Genomic DNA, 8425 nt, shown 5'->3' on the forward strand with positions numbered 1-8425 from the left:
ATTAGTCGCCAATTCCAACTCTTTAATTTTAAAGATATTTAAATTTATAATTCTTTTTTATATTTAAATTTATAATTTAAAATTTTTTCAGTGAAAGAAATGGATTTGGATCTATAAAGGTTCCCTGTATATGCTTATAAAACATTAAGAATTTAACTATAACATTTCTACAACTTGTGTTTTAATGAAATATAAAATTCTAAATATCTTAACAAATTTGTACTATGTACATTGATAGATCATAACCTAGTTCTTTGATAATAATTACTAAAAAGTATGGAGCACATAATAACAATCTAGAAAAATTATGCTTTTCTAACTTGTTTTCGTCTTTGATTCTTATATATAACTGAAAAATAATTGTGTCCCTTTTGAGGAAACATTTGAATTATTAAAAATGCAAAAGATAGACAATGAAACAAATCTGAATGTCTAGTTTACATCATAAAAACATGAAAAACATACTGGTTTCTTATCTCGCATGAACACAAAATGTTCTTCTTGTTATTCAAAATGCGCAGCAGAAATTATCTATTAAATAACCACTGTAACATTGCATGTACCTTGACAAGTATGTATGACTGGCTTTAATATAGTACAAGAAAAATCATGGTGTATTAGCTTTAAATAATTCACAGGTTTTACTATATTACTAGACAATGTCTAGTTACCATTTTTGGCGGAGGGGAAGAGAATGGGGCAGGTGAGAGAACTGAACTTTCTCCATGAGAAAAGCAGTGCACTGATTTGTATTCTGGCAGCTGCACCATCAGTACCTACAAAAAACCGAAACTACAAAGACTTTTTACACACATTGGTGCTATAGTTGATAAATTAACTTTAAAATATTAAATATTACAGAGTGGTCCAACTGCGATTGATTATTAAGCTGCTATTCACACATGCTCCTCACCACATAATTTCCACAAGACCTAACAGTAGTCTGCAATCAGGGTGCCACAGCAATGTCAAATTGCTATAAAAATTTTAAACCCTTCTCAATGTTTAGATCACTAAATTGGTGAAAGATGTAGGGCAGTCCTAGCCTTAAATTTCACTCTTTTAAAAAATAATTTACCTTTATTGTTGGAAGTATTATAGATATCCCTCCTTCCCCCCCCCCCCCGTTTTCCCCCTCCTCCCCACTCCCACCCTCCTGCCTTCACAGCGCTGTGTTCTGTGTCTGTTGGTTGTGTACATATGCATATAATTTCTTTGGTTTATCTCTTCTCGTCCCCCTAAGTCCCTTCCTTCTGAGGTTTGTCTCTTGGTTTTTATTCCTTTTTATTTAATGATGCATCATTTTCATACATTCTTAATGTCAATTTTCATGTGTACTTTTGATGTCCTTCAATGCATACAGAAAATGTTAAGTTTTATATAGTTTCAACCAGTTGCGTTGGTCAACACTGAATCTTAAAAAACAATGTGTCACCATGACAAGTTTCCATGGAAACGATATTTATGCATTATGAAGTAGCGATGAAAAATACTCTGCTAATTTTATTTTTCAGTGAGTAGAGCTGCTGCATGGCTGGCTAGTTTTGAATACATTAGGATATAGTGTCACTGGAAAGTGGTATTGAACTTCCTTTTTGCCACCCTTTCTTCTAACAATGAAGAAAACATTTCTGATACAACCTTTGACTAATGTTGGACATTTAATTATATAGATATTGATATAAATATTTAATCTCAGCAACTGGAAGCAATGCTTTAAGAAGCCACAAACCACTAATGTTTTATTTGAAATATTAAACATGTTCTGTGGAAAGTTTTTAAAAATGATATTGGAATATAATTCAAATATTATATAATTACACTTAAAATGTAAAGGGGGCCAACTATATGGTGACACAAGGAGACTTGGCTTACGGTGGTGCACACACAATGCCATATGCAGATTATGTATTATAGAATTGTACACTTGAAATGTTTATAATTTTATTAACCTATTAAACAATGTCACCCCAATAAATTTAATAAAATTTTTTCAAAAGTGTAGTAGAGCCTGACTGGTGTGGCTGTGGCTTGAGCATTGATTGCCCCATGGACTGAGAGGTCCAGGTTCAGTTCCTGGTCAGGGCACATGCCAGGGTTGTGGGCTCAATCCCCAACAGGGGGTGTGCAGGAGGCAGCCAATCAATGTTGCTCTTGCACATCCATGTTTCTCTCTCTCTCTCCCTCCTCTCTCTCTAAAAAAATCAATAAGGGCATATTAAAAAAATATATAAAAAAAAGTGTAGTAGAGAAGTTTTTAGTATAGTGAATATTGTATAACCATAACAATATAATTTTAGAAAACTGTTATCACCCCAAACAGAATCCTTATTTCCATTAGCAGCCTTTTAACATTCTCTCCCCACCTACTATGCCAAAGGTCAAAGTTGATCTCCTTTATGTCTTGACAGATGTGCCTATTCTGGACCTTTCATATCAATGGAATTATAAAATATGTAGTATATTGGGACTAGCTTCTTTTGCTTAGCATAATATTTAAAAATTTTTCCCTATTGTACCAAATATTAGTACTTCACTATTTTTATGACTATACCCAATAAACACCATATCATCAATTGAAGGACATCTAATTTGTTGTTTCCTTTCTGCTATCGTGAGTAATCCTGCACTGAACATTTGTGTCAATTTTTTAAAAAGGATTGTGTTGAATCTTTATTCTGCTTTGGATAATATTACAAGTGTGGTAGTTACTTTTTTAGGTCAACTTGACAGGATCATGGGGTGCCCAGATATTTGATTAAATATGATTTCTAGGTATATGTGTGAGGATGCTCCTCAAAGAGATTAGCATTTCAGTTGGTAGACTAAGCAAAGTGAAATGCCCTTCCAAATGTGGGTGGGCATCATCCAACCCATTGAGGGCCAGAATAGAACTAATAGATATAAGAAAGGAGAATTATCTCTGTCTGACTGTTTGATTTGGGACATATATCTTCTCCTGCCCTCAAAATTCAAAATTCCTGATTTCTCAGGTCGTGAGACTCAGACTGGAATCTCTATTATTGTTTTTTTTTTTTTTTTTTACCTCTTAGTCATTCAAACTATATTGGCCTTATGGTTCTCCAGCTTGCAGAGGGCAGGCTGTGTAACTTATCAGCATCTATAGTTACATTAACCCCAACCTCATTATATATGTATAATCATATAATCATTATATTATATAATCATATAATCTTCTATTGATTCTGTTTCCTTTGGAGAACTTTGAGTAATACAATCACCTTAGCAACATTAAGTCTTCTAATTTATCCATATGTGATCTCCCTTCATGTTTGTTTCTTTAATTTATTTCAGCAATGTTTTGGTTTTGATATTTTAATCTTACATCTATTTTGTTAAATTTATCCTCAGTACTTAATTTTTGATGCTATTGTAAATTGAATTATTTTTACATTTTGATATTGTTCCTTTGAAGTATATAAAAATGAAATTGATTTTTATGTATTGATCTTGGAAAATACCACCTTGCTAATCCTGCATTTATTCTAATAGTTGTTTAACAAATTTCTTAGAGATTTTTTATATACAGGATCATTTGACATATAATCTATGAATAGGGATAGTTTTACTTCTTCCCAATCTTTGTGCCTTTTATTTCTATTCATTGCCTAATACCCTTGGCTAGAATCTGTAAGAAGATGGACTTCTATAATGTTAAAGTTTCTTACCAAAGTATTTGGACCATACCAGAATGATTCTATAGAAACACAAATCTGATCATATCAAGTAAAAAAGCAAATTATTCAATGACTTCCCATGTGTGCAGTATATAAAAAATGATTAAGCTTGGTAATAATTCTGAGATTATGTGGGTAAATGAGAAAAATACACTATAGCAGTAATATTAAACATAGAAGCTCATATATTTTAACTATTTACTAGGTACCCATCAGCATGTGCTACACGTTTAATGACTAAATTATGCTCACAACAACTTGATAAGGTAAATGCTGTTTATCATTATGCTTACTTATAAATGAGGAGAATAAACATAAAGAAGTAGGCCCTAGGTCATAGAATTCAGGCCCTAGGTCATAGAATTCAAACTCATATTTGTTTAATGTTAAAATATTTTTTTTAAAAAGGCCCGTGTGATGATAATAACCACATTATAATGAATAGTTGCAGTTTACATTACCTCATTTAATTCTAAATAGAATTGAGAAATAATGTATAATTGAGGCTCAAAAGTTCTAAGTGATATGTCCAAGGTCTATAGAAAAAAATAATTTATAACAAGTTTCTTTTCTAATCATTAAATGCAATAACTATATTTTATTATTTATTCAAGGCTTATTAAACCTTTCACCTCTAGGTTGTTATTTTTTTCTAATCCTAGTTAGTGATGTGAAAAATTGATCTTTGAAAGAATAATGAGAATTATTACTTGAGGTGATAGTGTATGCTATTGAGGCTAAGCACACAGGCTCTGCTATCAGGAAAATTTTATGACCTTGGATAAAATGCTCAGTTCCCTTTCCTAATGTTCAAAATAATGTAAAATGGATATAAAATGTGACCTGTTAGTGCTATTGTGAAATTCAATGAAATAATATATGCTAGAATTTAACACAGTTGCTGACACATAACATAGGCTCATTGGATGATACATTTTAATAATGTCTGCATAATAAGGTAAATTGGGCAATAATCAAGTCATATTACCATTTATTTAACTCATTCAACAAACACATATTGAGTGTGTCTTACTTGGAAATTGTGCCCAAAACAGCAAGGTAAAATAAAAAACTCCACTTATGCTTTGCAGAGTTTAAATAAAAAAAAACTATGATCAAACAAACAAAACCCAAGAACCTTTATAATTCAATACATTGTGGAAAATGCTATACATTAATATATAAACAAGCATGACTAAATGTGAATGAGATAAAGATTGTTTTGAATGAAATGATGACATTCACAATGAGTCAAGGTACAAAGAGTTCATCATGTTTTATATGCAAAAATATACATTCTAATTTAAGTAGTATGGATGAAGGATCATTATATAATGAGGACATAATCACAGGACGGCTAAAGTGAAGGGGTCAAAATCGGAAATATCAGAACAAATCTGGATGCAAATCATAAATGTCTTTTTTTTTTTTTTTTCCTTTAGGAGCTTGGAGTTTAATTGTAGGCAAAGAAGAGACCAAAAATCATGCAATAAGTAAATGAATACTTTACAAAGATAAATCTTATGGCAAAGTGAATGCACTATATTTGGGAGAACCTGGAGAAAGGGAAATCAACTAAAAGTCTATTCATAGCTCAAGAAATGGATGATAAGAATAGTAATTATGATAGTAATAATGAATTTGTAAAGAGATAATGAATTTGATAGATATTTAGGATTTATGCTTAACTAAATTTAATGTCATATTGAATTTGGAGGCTGAACATAGTGAATACATGGCTAGCATCAGGGTTTCTTGTTCTGGAAACTAAATAACTGATGATGCTATTTAATGACATTTTAAGGAGGGGAATATATTTAGAGGTGAACAGATTTATGAGTCTGTTTGAGCTTTGTTGAATTTAAGATGATTGTGGGATAGTCACTGAAGGTGTCCAGTGGGCATCTGGAAATATAATAATGAAACTTCTAAGGAGCATCGGAGTTGGAGATACAGATTTGGCAGGTGTTGATGACAAGGTGGTAGTTGAAGCATGGAAGTGAATGATACTGTTCAGGCAGGATGCATAGGACGTTAATGCCAGAATCTGATGTGCAAACTATAAGGGATCTGCCAGTACTTTCTTCCTGTTCATTCTTGTTATGCATAACTTGTGATAAAGAATTGATCTCAGCTTATATAATTCGATTAATTATCCTAAACAATAGAAAATTTTTAGTTGTCACCCTTTTTCTAAAAATAGTTTGCAACTATTTTTTAACATTGATATTTTTCACATATATTTTTGAAATGTAAACTAGTAATAATATAGCATACATGCACTCATTGGTTTCCCAGATGAGTGTTTTAAACTGTCTATATTAGAAGAATTTTATTTTGTAGTTCCTAAGCCAGTTAAAAGACACACACATACACACACACACATGCACATGCACACACATACTTTCATGAAACACTTCTGGGGACCATCAACCTGGCAATTTAATTTTGCCTAGTAAGAATGCTAGAGGAAAAAAAGAGGCATAATGTAAACCAAAGTGCTCACTTCAGCAGCACATATACTAAAATTGGAACGATACAGAGAAGATTAGCATGGCCTCTGCACAAGGATAACATGCAAATTCGTGAAGTGTTCCATGTTTTTTACAAAGAATTCAAAGCAATGATTTTAAGGATGCTTAAACAATTTGGTGAGAATACAAGAAACTTAATAAGAACTATGAAGAGCTCACTGGGAACTACTTCAGCTTAAAAATAGAGGTAGAAGATATACATAAAGGTCAAGAGGAAATAAATAATGACATAGCTGATATGAAAAATACCTTAGGAGGGTACAATATGGATGAGAAGAAGCTAAAAACTGAATCAGTGACATGGAAGACAAGGTAGAGAAAAACACCCAGAAAGAGCAGAAAATGGAAAAACAAGTTTAAAAATCAGGAGAAGAGTTTAAGAGAGCTGTGGGATAATACAAAATGTAACAGCATTTGCAATAGGGGTACCACAAGGAGAATAATAAGAGAAAGAAACAGAGAACCTGTTATGAAGAAATAATGGCAGAAAACTTTCCTAAACTGGTGAAGGAAAAGGTCACACACGTTCAGGAAACACAGAGAATTCCAAGAAAGATGAACTCTAGAAGACCCACAGCTAGACACATCATAATAAAAATGGCAAAGATTAAAGACAAAGAATCTTAAAGGAAGCAAGAGAGAGACAGAAAGTTACCTACAAGAGAGCTCCCATTACACTGTCAGCTTATTTCTCAATAGAAATGCTGTAGGCCAGAAGGGAGTGTCATAAAGTATACAAAGTAATGCAAGGCAATGATCTCAATCTAAGACTATTTTATCTAGCAAGGCTATCATTCAAAATTGAGGGAGAAATAAAGAGTCATGGATAAAAAATAAAAAAAAACAAAAGCAAAACAAAAAAAACTAAAGGAATTTACCACCACCAAACCAGCGCTGCAAAAAATGCTGAAGGGGAAGGGACTGTTGTAAGAAGAAAAAGAAGAAACAGAGAGAGAGAGAGAACACAAACATAAAATAAAAATGGCAACTAATAACTATCTATCAATAACAACCTTAAATGTAAATGGCTTAAATGCTCCAATCAAAAGACATAGGGTAGCTGATTGGATAAAAAAGCATGATCCATAAATATGCTGTGTACAAGAAATTTACCTCACAACAAAAGACTCACACAGGATGAAATTGAAGAGAAGGAAAGAAATTTACCAAGAAAGTGAAAATGAATAAAAAGCTGGTGTAGCAATACTCATATCCGCCAAGATGGACTTCAAAAAGAGGGCCATAATAAGAGACAAAAAAGGTCACTACATAACATTAAAAGGATTAATGTGACAGGAGGATATAACACTGGTAAACATATATGCACCAAATATGGAAGCTCCAAAATATATTAAAAAACTTCTGGAGGACTTCAAGGGAGAGACCAATAGCAATAAAATATTAGTGGGTGATTTTAACACTCCAGTTACACCACTGGATAGATCTTTCAGACAAAAACTTAACAAGGACATAGAGTCCTTAATGATGACCTAGATCAGTTGTACTTAATTGATGTTTACAGAACATTTTACCCCAAAGCTGAAAAATATTCTTCTTAAGTGCACACGAGACATTCTCTGTACCGCAGACCGACGCTCTAACCGCTGAGCCAAACCGGCCAGGGCACGAGACATTCTCAAAGACAGACCACATGTTAAGACACAAAGTAAGTCTCTACAAATTCAAAAAGATTGAAATCACGTCAAACATCTTCTTAGACCACAATGGCATGGAAGTAGAACTCAATTATAACAAAAACATGCAAAACACTCAAACAGTTGGAGGCTAAATAGCATGTTATTAAACAACAAATGAGTTACCAACGAGATCAAGGAAGAAATTAAAAATTTACTGGAAACCAATGAAAATAAACACACAACACAAAATCTATGAGATACAGTGAAAGCAGTCCTGAGAGGGAAGTTCATAGCACTACAGGTCTATCTCAAGAACCAAGAAAAATTCCTAATTGACTCTCTAACCCTACAACATAAAGAACTAGACAGAAAACCCCAGAGCAAATAGAAGGCAAGAATTAGTAAAGACCAGAGCAGAAATAAATGACATAGAGACTAAAAAAAACAGTTCAAAAGATCAATGAAACAAAAAGCTGGTTCTTTGGAAAGATAAACAAGGTCAATGGACCTTTAGCCAGACTCATAAAGAAACAAAAACAGAGGACCCAAATAAACA

The 8425-nt window shown here is 32.7% G+C and overlaps 1 non-coding gene across 1 annotated transcript; it reads left to right on the plus strand.

The window, feature by feature from the left end:
- Positions 1–6196: 6196 nt before the first annotated feature.
- LOC118629232 lies at positions 6197–6303 on the plus strand. Its single transcript, XR_004959452.1, has one exon. It is a non-coding gene; the product is annotated as a U6 spliceosomal RNA (small nuclear RNA).
- Positions 6304–8425: the final 2122 nt, after the last annotated feature.

The sequence above is a fragment of the Molossus molossus genome, unplaced genomic scaffold, assembly GCF_014108415.1.
Source record: "Molossus molossus isolate mMolMol1 unplaced genomic scaffold, mMolMol1.p scaffold_m16_p_13, whole genome shotgun sequence".
NCBI classification, from domain to species: Eukaryota; Metazoa; Chordata; class Mammalia; order Chiroptera; family Molossidae; genus Molossus; species Molossus molossus.